The sequence below is a fragment of the Stegodyphus dumicola genome, chromosome 4 (genome assembly GCF_044657685.1).
Source record: "Stegodyphus dumicola isolate Sdum_Otavi_A_Nest chromosome 4, ASM4465768v1".
NCBI classification, from domain to species: domain Eukaryota; kingdom Metazoa; phylum Arthropoda; class Arachnida; order Araneae; family Eresidae; genus Stegodyphus; species Stegodyphus dumicola.
Window position 1 is genome coordinate 124,072,159 of NC_140771.1, and position 16,406 is coordinate 124,088,564.

A 16,406-nucleotide genomic window follows, 5' to 3' on the forward strand; every position below is an offset into this window, starting at 1 on the left:
AAAGTTGAATATAGTTTTTTGCGTATTAATATATTGTTTTTAAGTTCTGATTTAAGGTGTTTTTTTTAAAATAATTCATATTAGTGATCTGCCAAGTATAAAATTATACATGTAGTGATCCGCTAAATTCTAAAGATTGACGACCGCTGATCTAAATAATTCTTCTAAATGAAGGCTTAGGTAGAAATACAATCGATTAGTATTGAGTGAGTGCCATGACTGTCAACCTCTAACTGAGACAGTGGTTAATGACTCTGACTGTTGTACCGGGTTCGAACCCTGAAGTGCCCGGGTTCGAACCCTGAAGAAGGCATTGGTGTATGTAAATGTATAGTGTCTGTGCGGGATGGGGGCACTCAAAATATGCTGCGAGTCAAAAGTCCTCTCGAGAGTAGTAAGAAATTCTCAATTCATCTTCCCCGGGGGTGCGTTTCTTCAAAATATGGAGCAGAACTAAGGAAAGTCATAGTATCACCTTCCTTGATACCGAAGGCACTTGCCAACGACAGGCGCAACCTTGCCTCCTTGCCACGATTAATTTCGTGGGCATGTTCTGACGATGGACAAGCGCGATTAGTCACAATAACAATAACAATGACTGTGGTTTAGCGCGTTTTATATTCTTGGCATCAATAAAAAATTTTTATGGTAACGAATATTTACCATTTGAATATATAAACGTTAAATACTACATTTTCAGAATTTTGAACAATGTAACACCGCGTTTTAATGATTTTAGGACACTAACAATGTAAATAGAAATTTTTAAATACGAAGTATTTAACGATCGCATAGAAAATGATAACAATGCGCGTAAAGAACGGCAAATCAGTATATCATTATTTTCTTGCGCATTACATTTGTTATCTGATAAATGTAAACAAATCATATTCAAAATTTAAACAATAATACAATTATAACATGTGGTTTGATTTTATATACTTTAATGCTTAAACAAAAGTATATAAATAATAGTTAAATAATAGTAGAATAAATTATAGGAGAATATGCTTTTAGGAAAATAAACGAGATGTATGCTGCATGTATTTATAATCTTGGTAAGCTACTTGGAATTATAAACTAATTCACTCATGCTGGTTCACTAGGGGTGTCATTTTGTCATCGATATTTAAGCCACTTCTTGGATTGAATTGGATTATTTAATTATGAGAAAGCACACGAGGGCTATCTGCCTAAAGGGGGGATGCTTTCGTGAAGGACTTTCTAAGAGAAACTGGCTCGTATATAAGTTACACATGGGGAAAACCACGAAAAAGCCCATGCAGCCAGCCAGTTGGGCGGGATTGGAACCTCGGGCCGAACTACCAGTGTTCGGTGTCTTTACCGCTCGGCCGCTGGTGGGCCTAACTCACTTCTTGATAAGCTATCCAGTACAGCTTTTGTTCACATACACAGTTTATCGATGACAATGCAATGTGATGAAGTGATATTTTATAAATTTGACTTAAAGTTTCATTATTTAATGTTTAAATAATATTGCGCACATATCTTCGTTTAACGAACAAATTCAAAGTATTGAATTTTAGGTTTGCATCAATGAATACAGTGTATTAGTGGGATACAGTGGAAGCGTACAAGATTAGTTAATCAGTCACAACGTATTGTTCCATCGCAAAGAGATCAGATGTCATGTGGCACGCTCAAGCGATACCCTAATCCCTTGGTACACAGAATTCAAAAACAGCTTCTGGTAATGCCTATCTCACAAAGACCCACTTTAAAATGCTTTCCCGTTCATAGGAGATTCAGGACAATGAAGCCGCTGATCTACTGGCCAAGCAGACAGCCAATTGGCACGAATTTACTAGAATGATCAATAAAATTTCCTTGGTCTCACATTAAACGAACACATTTGACAAGTTTGCTACAAAATTGGCAAAGTAGATGGACAAAGGAAGAGGTAGTACGAAGGAAATATCGCTTACTGCCCAAAGTTAACATGGAAGCAAAGACCCACCATGCTAGTCCAACACAATTCTTGACAGGCCATTGACCATTCTTAGTATACCTCAAGAGATTCAGACTTAGGGATACTCCTTTCTGCGAATGAGGAAAAGAAGGGACACGGACCATTATTTACAATTATTTTGTATACATGCAAGGACCTAGCACTTAAAGAAACCAGCGAACTGTGACTGGGTAATACAGTCGTCTAACAAACTCAAACACAGAGTAGCCCTTGGTGAAGTAGAGAAAATCTCAAGACATCGCGTAAGCAGAAACAACCGTGAATAATATTATGTTTGAAATGTTCAGAATTTAAAGCAGATAACCAGAAAAATGCTTGGTGCCTGCAGTTATGAAGCTATAGAAACTGTTATTAGTATGTAATATTCAACTTTGGTTACTTTTAAGTTTTTTCCGCTCTGATGGTATATAATTCTGTTTGGTTCATGTCCGTGGTCGGAAGCCATCATAGCGGTGCACGCTCTCACTCACTCACCCTTGTAGACTTCAGTGACTTTCTTGCTCAGTGAGTGCGGAAATATAGCAATACTCTTGGTTACATCTTTTACAACTAATCATAGTGTTTTGTTGTGATCTTACAGAAGTTTGTATCCTATTATTGCGTTTCCCGTCGTATAACATAAGAACTTTGAAGAAACCTTTTAAAATTAAAATAAATAATTTTTTAGTGAAAACACACTAATGTTGAAATAAATTAATACATATCTATTTCCTTTTATCATTTCTTCATATAACAATTATTTGTCAATAATTTTTAGTATTTGCATTAATGAAAGAAAACTGGGCATGAATCAAATGTAAAATATTCTACGTAAATGCTTATACGTTAATTAAAATTTGTTCATTTTATTGCCAGTTAAACTCCACATCCAGAGACATATCAAAATCTATAGTCGACTGAATTGAAAAATGTTTAACTTCACTTTTCGCCTACCGAAATCTGTTCGGGAATTGTATAGTAACACTTTGTTTTCTTTCTGTCTCCGCTGTACGTGTTGAGAGTAACATACTCAGAAGACCGCAAAAAAATGAATTAAATACTATCCATAGATTATGTTATCTTTACGTAGCGAATTTATTTGTAAGGAGTAAATGTGAGTATTATGAGCCTTACAGTCTTAATACACATGATGTGTTCGGACTATTAAAATGTCTGAAAGCGTAATTCTTTGAAGCGATTTTTCTGATAGAATAGTAGATTGACCAAAGCCATCAAAACAAATTTTATTGATAAAATGTAAGCTATTTAGAGAATATTTTATAAAGCTGCAAATATCTGGTGTTAAGAATTCACTTCTTTTCATCAAATAAGAAGAATCCACACGCAACATATCACTTGCAAAGAAATTTAAAAGATAGAATTAGTGAAACTAAAACAGTAGACGTCCATATGTTATTTAAAAATCAGAATGCCTTATAGCAATAAATAAAAGAAAATTGATTTTACTAAAAATCATTCACTTGCATATCAGTTCAGCTCCAATTTATTGCTATAAAATCTAAATTATATTGTTACAAAGAGACTATTTGCCTAATAACTAAACGTTTCTCATTTCTTTTGCAGAAAGGTGCTCCAAACACAAGTTCTCCGACCATATGAAGTAAGTGCATATTTTAACAAATTAATAAAATGCAAATGCATTAAAACATGACTATACATTAGTAAGGAATTTTTATGCCCTTCCTCGAAAGTCATATTTTTATAATTAGTAAAAAATAAACATAATGAGAACAAAGATAATTTTTTTGCTGAACTTTGTAAATAAAAGTATTTATATTTCAAAATCAGGGAAAGTAATTATTTTCGCTTTAAGATTTTAGTGGGTTCTTTGTTCTCACCGGAAATTTAAAAAATTAAGTATGCACAACAAAATATTTAATATGAACAATTAAATATATTTCTTGTATCTGAAACCTCAGAGATATCTGAAAATGTCGTAAAATTAACATGTATTACTTATGCATTCTTGCGTGTGGTCATTTGTTATAGTAGTAACAAATGTTATTTTAAACATAATACTCTGACAAGTAATTAATAATACTTGCTATTAACTTAATTATAAGCATAATACTTCAATTGTAATTAAAGTATTATATTTATAATTAAGTTCATTATAAACATAATACTTTACAAGCAGCGGTGTTTTAGTTTTAATAAATTAGTAAAACGTTAGTTACATTAAGAAACATATTTAGCTCATTTAAATATACTTAATATTTATGCAATTACTTGCAGGTACAAATGAACCGCTAAAACTTCCTGTGAGCTCCTTTACTTAGAGGAACATATAGCATGAGAAAACATCTTTATATAAATGTAAAAACCTTAAAAACCCATAATTTATAATTAAAATTGTGCGCTTCCAAAGAGTTGGAAACTTCTTGGAAGTATGAAAGAATACCTCATAGAAATTAAACCAAGAAAGCGTTTAAAGAATAATCATAATGAATTTATTCTTCTGAAACTAAGAGAAGTTTAATGCAAAATATTTTTCTATTTTTATCTGTTCAGGTAATTGTCGTTATAGATGTTTAAATAAGCCAAACATGCGAGTGAAAATAAATGCAAATCTTCCTTTTACGTTAACCGTAACTGCGTATAAACATAAGAAATAAGAACAAACTTCGTTATAACGGAACTCCAATTCTTTAAACTTCATAGATATTTCGCTAGTTGGAGCTGCAAAGTTAACGAGTTTTCTCAGCGCTATTTTATTCGCAAAATTCAACTTCCCCCTTTTTTTATATGTCTGTTCTTTTGTTTTAAAGCAGTCTCTTGGATTAATTTAAGTCTTGTCGGATTTTATTCAAAAGCAGAATTTCTTTCCTGAAAAATTAATTACCGGTTTGTTGAAAAAGAAAAGAAGCGGGTAAGTTTCCGTTTAATCATGAATAAAATTAAAATGGAAATAATTTCTAGGCAGATAACTTTCATGTTAAATTATTGCCATTACAATATTGAACTTTCTAAATAATGCAAATGATAGCTTATATGGCTATTATTATTGCTTTATTATAGCTCTTCTTGATATGTGGTTTAAACGTCTAAAAACAAACTGTAATAAGTGCAACACATAAATCAAAATATTAAAAAAAATATTTTAAAGTGCTAATACTTATTTGAACGTATTTTAGCTAACGAACATAATAAGGATATGCTAGATGATAGAATTGAGTTTAGAAGAGTCTTTCGGAAAGCATTTGGACGGTTATGCTGTATCACATTACGTTAAGCTACCATATAATTCTGATTCAGCAATTTGACATGTAATGGCATTAGAGTAAACATAAGATCCTCAGCATATATTACAATGACGTGTAAATATCAGTTTCCGCAGTGTAGTCGTGCGATGTGACATAATTTTCAATTTATCTTGTAGAGACATATTTTTGTTTCGAAGCAGGAGACATGAAAAATGTGCAATGCACTCGTCGGGACTCCAACCTCGCACCTCTCGAATACGCGCTAAGTGTGCTGCCATTAAACCCCGAAGGCGTGCTAAGAAGGCGGGAGAAATACCTTATGACCTTCAAAATGATAAGAGATAAACAAACTGAGTTATTTAACAGCAATATTCATAGCGCATGTTGGCAGTTGATTATTTGATTTCTGCCATTTATCTTTTGTATTATAAATCGTGTTGCATAGCATAAGAATGTAAATAATTTAAAATGCTATTTTATCTTTTTTCTCTAATAACGTTTTACAACAGTTGTTCCTTTTATACCATGATTGTGATAAATTTTATGCCTTTTCTATACTTCACTATTCCTATTGCAAAATTTCGAGGTCTTTTTTTCTTCACAAAATTATCTACTTCCAAAATAAAATGGATTTTAGTGGGAGAAATGTACATCTTAAACATCAAATAAAGCAATGAAAAGGAAGCGTACTATGTAAAATTTATTTTGGAATTTCAGAACACTCACTGCCTCTTGAAGTATTTATCGAGTAATATCTGCTGACTTGATTTTACCTATGATTAATTATTTTCTTTGATGAAGCTTTTCTAATGTCCTAAAATAAATTAAATATATTTTTTTCTGATTATTGTAATATTCTACTAATATTCTTTATCACAAACCATCAGAAACATCACCAAAATATTCTTCCTCTAAATTTTATCTTTTCTCTTTTTTTTGAGTCGAATTTCAATTGTATTCAATTGCAAAAATTTAACTTTATTAGTTATGAATAGTATATCTTATTTTTATTTAAGAAACCCAACTATATTAAGAAAAATCCTGGGTAACAACCGCCAATGGAAATGAATCAAAAACATGCAAGTCTTTCGTCCTTTTTCCACCCGAAACACATATGCTGTGCATAAGAGGCATTCAAAAAAAAAAAAAAGGAAAAAAAAAAAAAAGACCAGTTACTGAGTTACTGATTTCTTTGATGTTTCTGGTCTAAAAACCATACAGACCATCAATCTAAAGAAGCATTTTTGACGAAATTAGAATCTTAGCTAATGCTATAAGAAAATTAATAGTTCAGTTCATGATTAATAAATTCACAAAAATAATAGATAATTGTTAATACATTATCATGATTAGTAAACGTAACTAACTTCATGGAAGATTTCAGTTCTGATCTGCTACAGAACATCACTCATTAACTACTCCTTTCCAGTAATAACGTTTACAGTTATGATCACTTAACACATCATGACGGTGACACATGCATGCGCAAAACTATATAATATTATTGGAATGAAAAAAACATTAATACGGTTGAAAGAGTCACAGCTACACTACATCATGAAGTAGTTAGCTCATCTCTACTGCAAACATTTACATGCCACCATGTAATGAGTATATGATCATACTGAACTTAATTATCTCTTTGTAATACACTCCACTTTAGGACGAAATTTTAATATAAAATATCAAAATGGGAAATCTGGTCACAGCAACAAAAAGGTGAGTGAAAACTATCAATATGTACAGCAAAATCACCTGCAAACGCTTGTTCAAACTGTACTCACAAATTGTACTCACTCACATCTCTCTAATAGCTGTAACAGTATTGATTTTTTTTTTCGCATTCAACAGTAATTGTCGGTTTTAAATTCACACCGTAAACTTCTTGTTATCAGATTATAGCTCAGTATACTTTATTCTGAATATCAATGCAACTTTTGAAACAATTAAACAACTAATGTTCTAAATTCAAAATTATCTTAGCTTTCTCACAACGAGGATAAAAATACAAGTAAGTCTTTCCACTCAAATATCTTTATATAGTATATAAGCGGCTAAAGTGTGTGTCGCCGATAGTTTATTGTTGCCACTCGGAAAAATGAGCGAGGAAATTAACGTTTCTGCAGTTTTTAATTAATATCTCAACCGATTAAAGTCGTGCGAAGATGAGAACGGTATCGATGGATTCGGAGAATTTTTTGAAATCCGAGGATACGCGTCTCGAATTTCAACTCGGCGCTGTTCCGTAAATATTTGAGAAAAAAGAATTTGGCACGTAGCCAAATCCCTGTGATAGGGAAAACACATGAAAGAAAGTGGAAAATGTAGGGAAAACGTAGAGAAAAATTAGTTTTTAATTAATATCTCGGCTAATTAAGATCCCATGATGATGCGAATGGTCAAAATGGCGTGCCACGACCTGCGGAATCCAACTGTTGGCTTCGCTAAGTCCGGGAGCCAGCCGTTTCGGAGGAGATGATGTTACTTAACCCCATATTTATATGTGGCTTAAGTGTCTGTTTGTCGCCTATAGTTTATTGGTTGCTTGCGTAACTGTACTGCGATTCGGTATCTCTGATACAGGCTTGTGCGTCTGTGGGTCGCTCGGAACTCCAGACCATTACATCTTTGAATGCCCGCTCACGGAGGATAATCACCTCCACTTGCCAGCGGACAACCAAATAGCCTTCAAACGATTCATCGTTAAGAATAAAGGAACAGTGAATACCATCTGCAGAATAATCAGTCAGATAACCGCTCTGGGGCAAGACCTATGCCAGCCCCACTAATTCAGGGCCTTAAGTGAATATAGTACTCCTCTGCATCATCTAAGGAAATAAAGCTTTTAACCTGCCATCCTCAGACAGAATTTTAATCATATCTCTGTAACAAGACGTCACCAAACTTTGAACTGCAACGTGGTACCCTCAGTACAAGAACTCTGAGTAAGTACGCAGAGACTGTATACGAACTAACTCCTAATATATCCTCCTAATGCGCACATTACAAAGTCTAACTGTACTATGTACATGTTATCATGACGACGAACATTCCAAAAAGCGCTACAGTACAGAACAAATGTTGACTATGTACAGTACGTGTAAAGTCATGAACTCTGTGCACTGACCACAGACTGTGTATAACTAGTAATAATAAAGTGTACGAGCAGTACGGGCACTTAGTGTCTCAAGCATGTATATAGTAATCTTAAGCGTATCGTAAATGAACTGTATCTGCAACATGCATATTTAAAAATAATATGAGTAATGCATCTGCAGCCTGAATAAGCAGTATTTTCAATTATCTACATTATGTGTACTTAGCATTATGTATTCTGTATATAGTAATCCCAAGTTTATTCTGTATGTGGTATTCTGTATGTATTCTGTAAATAGTAGTCCCAAGTGTGTATATAGCAATCTCGAGTATATCGTAAATGAACTGTATCTGCAACATGTATATTAAATGCATAGAAATGCAATATCAGTCAGGTATCTGCAGCGTGTGTAAGCAGTCTCTTTAATGTATCCAGTATTATAAGTAACATATTTATAATAAGTGTACTTAGTATTATGTTTCCTTTATATAGAAATCTTAAGTCTATTCTGTATATGGTATTCTGCATGTATTGTTTATATAGTAGTCTCAAGCGTGTACATAGAAATCTCGAGCATATCGAAAATATACTGTATCTGCAACATGTATAGTTAAATGCACAGCAATGTGATATTAGCCAGGTATCTGCAGCGTGCGTAAGCAGTACTTACAATGTATCCAATATTATGAGTAACATATCAACACTAAGTGTACTTAGCATTATGTATTCTGTATATAATAATCCAAAGATTATTCTGTATATGGCATTCTGTAGGTACTCTGTATATAGTAGTCTAAAGCGTGTATATAGCAATCTCGAGCATATCGTAAATGATCTGTATCTGCAACATGTATTTTTAAATGCATAGCAATGTAATATGTGTCAGGTATCAGCAGCGGTTGTAAGTAGTATTATCAATGTATTAAGTATCGTGAGTAACATATCTACATTAAGTGTACTTGGCATTATGTATCCTGTATATAGTAATCCCAAGTTTATTCTGTATATAGTAGTCGTACGCAGTATTATCAGTGTATTCAGTATTATGAGTAACATATCTACATTAAGTGTATTTGGCATTATGTATTCTGTATATCCAATGCATATTCAAAATTGATCCTCAGCATAAGTACTAAACTATACACAAATGTGTGCTTAATGTGGTAGTTATGTGTATCTTCCTTCTGCTAAGCGCATGTACCTCCTTTATTAATAGTGTTTATATGTCATTATGTGTTATGTTAATGTATTTTTTGTGTGTAACCAGTATGTTATGTACTGTACTATGTATATCTTGCAAACCTAAAATCTATAATACAACATAATTAGCCAATTTTTCTCTCATCTGCCCCTGTATGGCAATGTAATAATTCTTTTAAGATATCAATAAACTCCCGGTAGATAGGGGAGAGCACGGGACATATGCCTGTTTACCTCTGTTAAACACCAGGCATCCCCGTCCTCCGACACCTGTCACCTGCGTAACTGTACTAGCCAATGGGGTGAAGTTGCCACGGCACAGGGTTGCCGTTTTAATTGAGACGTAGACAATTTCCTGCAAAACTTGCCTTTGTTATGACCATCAATAAGTGTCAGGGCCAAATGCTTAAGCGTGTTGGCATTTTTTTACCTGAGCCTGCATTTGGACACGGTCAACTTTATGTTGCATGTTCAAGAGTTCGTGAAAGAACGGACGTAAAATTAAAAATATTGGATGGTCCTCTGCAAGGTGAGCTTAAAAATGATGGAAAGTTCTACACAAATGTTGTGTACAAAGAGATCTTTGACATGTGAATTAACATTTCATATTTAAATCACCTTTATTGGTTGAGCTAGCGGTGGGCTCTTAAGAAATGTACCGCCAGTAGTTTCCTTAATTTTACTCTACTTTAAGCAATTAAGCAAGTAGAAGGGGGAAATTTATAATATCTAGAACAGCGGTCATTTCGTATGTCCGCTGGGCCTTCTAGTACTTCAATAATAATTATGATGCGATTCATATATCACCAAAAAGCCTTAAAATGGACAAGCCACCGCTCAGTCTCACCCGTTTTTTAATCAAGGACTTGATAAAAAATAAAACTCGAACACTAAATCCTAGGGTTGAACACAATTAATTGGTTAAAAAACAAAGTTTAAAAAAAAATTCAAACTCGGATAATGAAAATAGACTTAATATGTAAAATAGCAAAATGTAAAAGGTAATTTCGTTTGTGGCATAACCGGTAAACCTAAGTAAACTTAACCATTCATGATAGAAATGGATTAGTTTTTAAATTAACAAAGATAACGCAATTGGCTTAGAGATACTTAGATGATATATTCTCTCACAGCCTCTCACCATACTCAGCGCACACTTTGCTTATTCACCACCAATAAATTCACTCATGAGGTCCGTGACCCAAACAGTCTTACACCTGTTACTGCAATATCATAAATAAACACCTTTATCACTTTATCAGAAATAGTATAACAACGGGTCTAGGAAGAAACAGACATAATTTGTGTTAAAACAGTAAAATACTTACCTCCTATACGGATTTTTGTATCACCAAAATTATAAATTCACTACTAAAACTCAGTTACCATCACTCATCTTGAAAATGCGTTATCACCATTTCTTTCCTGTGACTCGGAAAAATTATTCCCAGAACTAGAATCCAATCAGTTTATTAACTGCACTTTCAGAAGTTGTTTAATGACTTATCCTAAACAATATTCAAATTACTCACTAGTTGATCAACAGCAGTTCACATTTCAAAACAAACGTAATACAGTATATCAGTTGTCAAGAGTAATACACGCTATAGCTGAAGGGTATAATATAAAACTTCCGACGGAAGCGGTTTTCAAAGGCATTGCCAAAGTATTCTACAGAGTTAAAACAAAAGCTGAACACATAAACTAAACAAATTCACAAACTAAACAAATGTAATTGGTATCTTAGCGGAAGTAAACAAAAACCTTTACACATTTAATCAAACATGGTTTTGCTCAACTACACTCTTAGACAAAAAACAAACAAAAAAAAAAAAAAAAAAAAAAAAAAAAACGGTGCACCACGGCGCACCAAGAAGATATAAAGCAAATTGGGCACAAATTGTTATGCATACAGGGTTCAACGGAAAATGCAAAATTTTACATTTTGGCTGCCAATGAATGAACGGTTGTCGCTACAGCGCATCTGATCTGCGCAACCAGCAAGATATTTAAGAGAAATTATAATTCCAGTTCATAAATTCTCCACGAATTTCATTCCGTGTACTCTGGTAGACAATAGCTATGCCTCGCATACAGGTGGGCGAAAGATATGCGCAGATGTCAGAATTTGAGAGAGATTGTGCAGTTGGGTCAGTGAAGCTGGTTGGTCTTATCGCCGAATGGATCGACATTTGAGCAGAAGCGATGCTACTATTAGACGATGTTGGCAGGAATAGGTGAACCATGGCCGCACCCAGCGTCAAGAAGGAAGCAGTAGGCCTAGAGAAAAGACAGAATGTGAAGACCGAGCAATCGTCAGAGCGGCACTCACAGCCCCAGATGCATCATTATCATCGATTTTATGTGCAACTAGTGCTTCAGTGACCGCAAGGACCATTCATAAATGGCACACAGAAAGATCATTTCATTTCATACTAGGACTCTTTTGTCATCTGTCGCAACCTTACAGCACAGCGGTACGTCAACGAAGTTCTAAAGCCCGTTGTGTTGCCCTTCATGTCACGTCACCCTGGGCTTACATTTCAGCAAGATAATGCCCTCCCCCACACTGCACATGTTTCTACTGCTTGCCTTAGTGCTCTCCTATTGAGTACGTTTGGAGCATTATGGGCAGGGCCCTCCAACCAGCTCGGGATATTAACAATCTAATGCGCCAGTTGGACAGAATTTGGCACGATATCCCTCAGGAGGACATCCGAAACCTCTATCAATCCATGCCAAGCCGAATAAGTGCTTGCATAACGACCAGAGGTGGACAAACGCGTTACTGACTTTTTCACTTTGTGAAGCTCTATCACTTCAATAAATCATCCAATTTTTCTCAAACTGTTATCATTTGTTTTCCTCTTCATGTACATAACTTCTACCGATTTTTATCCTATTCGGATAACTCCTTTCTTGGTGCGTCTTTTTTTTTTTTTTTTTTTTCTGTCTAAGAGTGTAACATCATTCTGAAAATTATTAATTATCTTTCCCTTGCGTACTAATTTAAATAAAGTATTTAAAACATTTCGTATGCAAAAGCCAGTGTAATAAAATATCCTTCATAAGTGAATAAAAAATTTAAGAAAACAATTATTTGTATTACAAAAGACAGCAAGATCAGATCTGATATTTATCGCCTTTAATAATTACGCAGTCTGTATGTCATCCCAAACTGTTTTAAATATTGAAATGCTTTAACTAATAAAAAATACATTGTCCAAAATAATCCCAAGTCATTTGCAATTACAAGAGTAAATTTGAGAGGTACTTTGTAAACATTGCTCTCGGAAATTTTATGAAATTTAGTATTTAGACATAAATTTAAAATTTGCCGTTAAATATTAAAAAAATCTCTCATTTCATAAAATATCCAGTTATATCCCAAAACTCTACGATTTCGTAGATTTTACGAAAAGTGATTAGTATTCTGAAACTCGCATTTTGAGTCTTTAGAATATACATTTTATAAGGAGGTGTCAGTAAATATACTTCTTTATATTTAGTTAGCATTGCGTCAGTTTCAAAATGGCTTCAACCCTTCGCTTGACAGAATGATAAACAGTCATTGGACGTCGATTTGCATGTATTCATTTTCAAAAAAATGTATTTACTACTTTAGAAAGTTTCTAGGTTTTTCTTTCCAATTTTACGTAGCTTATAAACTGCACTTTATGGTGATGCTTCTGATGTAAACTGAACGTTTTACGCAACGACGAAGGAATGCGTTTCTCTTAGACGTTCGATCAAAGAGAAAAAAAAAGTTATTTTTCCTGAGGAGAACTACAAAAGCCTTTATGCATATATGGCGTAAGGAAAATCTGGTTGACGCCCGTTATGGCATCTGACATCTGCTAAAAGTGAACGCAAAGGGATGCATTGAGGTTTTATAACCTACCACTGAGTAATATTTTATCGAAACTTGGAGAGAAAGAGTTTACACTGCAAATATTTACTCGTCGTAACAGAGTTTGAGTTATTTTATTTTGTTTCCAGAGAAGGAGAACTTTCACAATATTTCCGCTTAGAGTATATAGCATATACTAATGTTCTGAAATCATGAATATTAAGATCCTCATTATAAATCTGATACGAGAATATTTGCTCACTGCAAAGGTAAGGTAACTTTTAATCGTATATTCACTTTATGCAAGCGAACTTTCGAAAGTTTGAGCATTTGCTGGTAAATTTTCATCTGAATTTCAAATTATTCAGTTGCTTTCACTACCAGAGGAAATATTTATTGTTAGGCGTTATACTTGGAAATTATAGGCGTTTAGTGCATAAATGTTTTAATTAAATTGCATATTCTTAATTGTTCAGAAATGATTTCAAACTATTTATATGAAACTAGGTTTCAATATTAAACGATAAACGCATTTCAAATATCGATTAGAAGGACATAGTAACTGCTAAATATTTGAAATACTCTTCTTAAAATGAAACGTCTTCACTGTTTTAAATGCTTAAAATGCTATATTTTCTTACATGACTGGACGTTGCATTCCTTATAGGACATTGTCATTAAGTTCAAAAAATGAAAAACTTTCCAAAAATGAAAAAATAAGATATACCATGTACGAAAGCAATGTTTCTAACACGCATTTAAAAAATCTGATGTTTACGCCACTTACTTTCTTGTACTCACGTAGACACAATTATAGACATTATTTTTGCTGCACTTTACTCTTATTTCATTTGAAAGTGAAATATGATCGTCCAATTCTGCGCATCAAGAAACCAAGATCTAGTTTCGGGAAAATTTCCAGTTCAGTTAACAAGCAATAGCACGAGTATTGTTATTGAGGAGCGGATGTAATCTGACAGACTGCTCTCTTCACATTCCTTGAAAGTTGAACTTCAGGGTGATAAGTACATAGAGATTTATGTCCGCAATAAGTTCCAGTGGAAATTTCTCGACCCAAAAGTTAAGTGGGAGGTGATAATGCAGAAATGATGGCATTGTATTATTAAAACATTAACCCAGAAGCTCCGCTTAACGCAGAAGGCGTTTTCGAGCTGAATTACCGAAACCTAGCAGCCAGTATTATTATTTTATATTCTTTATCTTACTTCTAACTAATTAATCAAGGTAAAACAAAACTGCTTACCTTGTTCCAATGGGTTCGGCCAGGGCCAATGGGCTGAAGTTCCTCTGTGCTGTGCATCTGCAAAATCTTGAGAGGGATAATCCATAAATGATAAACTTTCTTAACACAAACATATTTAATGAAGACGCAAACGGTTACAGAATATTTACATAATGAAAGGTTTAAATGTTCGCACGACGCAGCGTGCGACTTCTCAGTTCTGAGTTCTCGTCATCTCTAGCTAGAGTTCATAGTTCGAGATGACGTCACTCAGCCATCGGATCTCAGCAAGAGTTGAGTTGCAACATCCTCCCGCCCGGAAGGACAATTGGCGTAATTGTCCTTATTACATTCCAGCTCCACCGGATATAGTAATTGCACTGGTCTTTTAATCGTATGTCCATTGGGCAAGCGGACAGCACAGGCTCTCACCTTGCCATCTCTCCCAGGAAAGACTTCCATTATGATGCCCATCTTCCACATCAGCCGTGGAATTTTATCTTCATGCACTAATACAATAGTTCCTTTATTCAAACATGTTGCTGTTTTCGCCAGTTTGGAATGATGAGCAGATTTTAAATTCATCAAATAATCCTGCCTCCATTTTCGCCAGATTCTTTCTACCAGTATCTGTTGATGTCTAAATCGACGTGTAAGACTCTCCTTTGTTGAAGTTAATTTAGAGCTTCCTTGCGGCAATGACAGTAATCGTCTTCCTATTAAGAAGTGACCAGGGATCAAAGATTCTGGCTCTCCTAGATCCGAGTATGTAAATGTTAAAGGTCTGGAGTTCAATATAGCTTCCACTTCTGTTATGACTATCTCTAATTCCCTGAATGTCAAGGATGATTTTCCTAAGATTCTCTTCAGAAGAGCTTTAAGAGACTGAACCATACGCTCCCAAAAGCCTCCCCATAGTACATTTTCACCTCTAGTTAGTAAACCAGCTGGATTATGTTCACCAGGGGTATATCTCCAGTTCAAGACATCTGAATTCTTCTGTATTTCCTTCACTCTGTTCTGAACGAATGGCTTCCACCTTTTCACATCACTTCTAATCCAATGTAACGTTATACTAGAATCGGTCCACATATATACAATTAAATCAATGTCCCGAAGTTTCTTTTGAATGTAATTTGACAAGCGCGAGCCTATCAAAGCACCCATCCATTCCAATCTGGGAAGTGATAATTTTTTCAAAGCTGCTACTCGTGATTTTGATGTAGTGAAACTTGTATGAATGACTCCATTTTTCGAATAACGAATATACAGAACAGCCCCATAGGCCTTCTGACTCGCATCTGTTAAACAGTGTAACTGTAAACCATCCTTTATATCCCATTTCCAAGCACCTTCAAACTGATGTCTTAGTATTTCCAAACTAGAAATATGAGCTAATTCATCACACCAGCTTTGCCAATTCTTTCTGAGATTTTCTGGTATTTCAGTGTCCCATGCTATCTTTTGTTCCCATAAATCTTGTAATAAAATCCTAGCTCGAATGGTGTATGGATTTAAAAACCCCAGTGGATCAAAGAAACGTCCTACAAATCTCAAGATTTCCCTTTTAGTTGGTATGTTATCTATCCTTTTGGCATCTTTTACCAACTTTTCAATTTCTATCAAAAATGTATCATTTGACCTATTCCATATGTATCCCAATACTTTAGAACAAGTCGAATCGTGTGAAAAATCTTCTTCATTCCATACCCTTTGTAAATTCGTTTTCCACTGCCGCATGTTAAATCCACCTTCTTTCAGTATGCGTTTAATATGTTCCGATTCCTCGAATGCTTCTGATTCTTCATCTGCTCCAGCGATTA

The 16,406-nt window shown here is 34.3% G+C and overlaps 1 protein-coding gene and 1 long non-coding RNA gene across 3 annotated transcripts in view; one reads left to right on the plus strand and one right to left on the minus strand.

Moving 5' to 3' along the window:
• Positions 1 to 15,206, minus strand: part of LOC118185731 (uncharacterized) — a 228,531-nt gene extending 213,325 nt beyond the window's left edge. The window contains exon 1 of the long non-coding RNA XR_015040760.1: positions 14,605 to 15,206. This is a non-coding gene — a long non-coding RNA (uncharacterized LOC118185731). The remainder of the gene's footprint in view (positions 1 to 14,604) is intronic.
• Positions 1 to 16,406, plus strand: part of LOC118197587 (somatostatin receptor type 2-like) — a 378,592-nt gene that overhangs the window by 188,590 nt on the left and 173,596 nt on the right. For both annotated transcript variants that reach the window (XM_085815400.1, XM_085815401.1), the window contains one exon: positions 3,554 to 3,590. The gene's annotated coding sequence lies outside the window, so the exon portion shown is untranslated. The remainder of the gene's footprint in view (positions 1 to 3,553; positions 3,591 to 16,406) is intronic.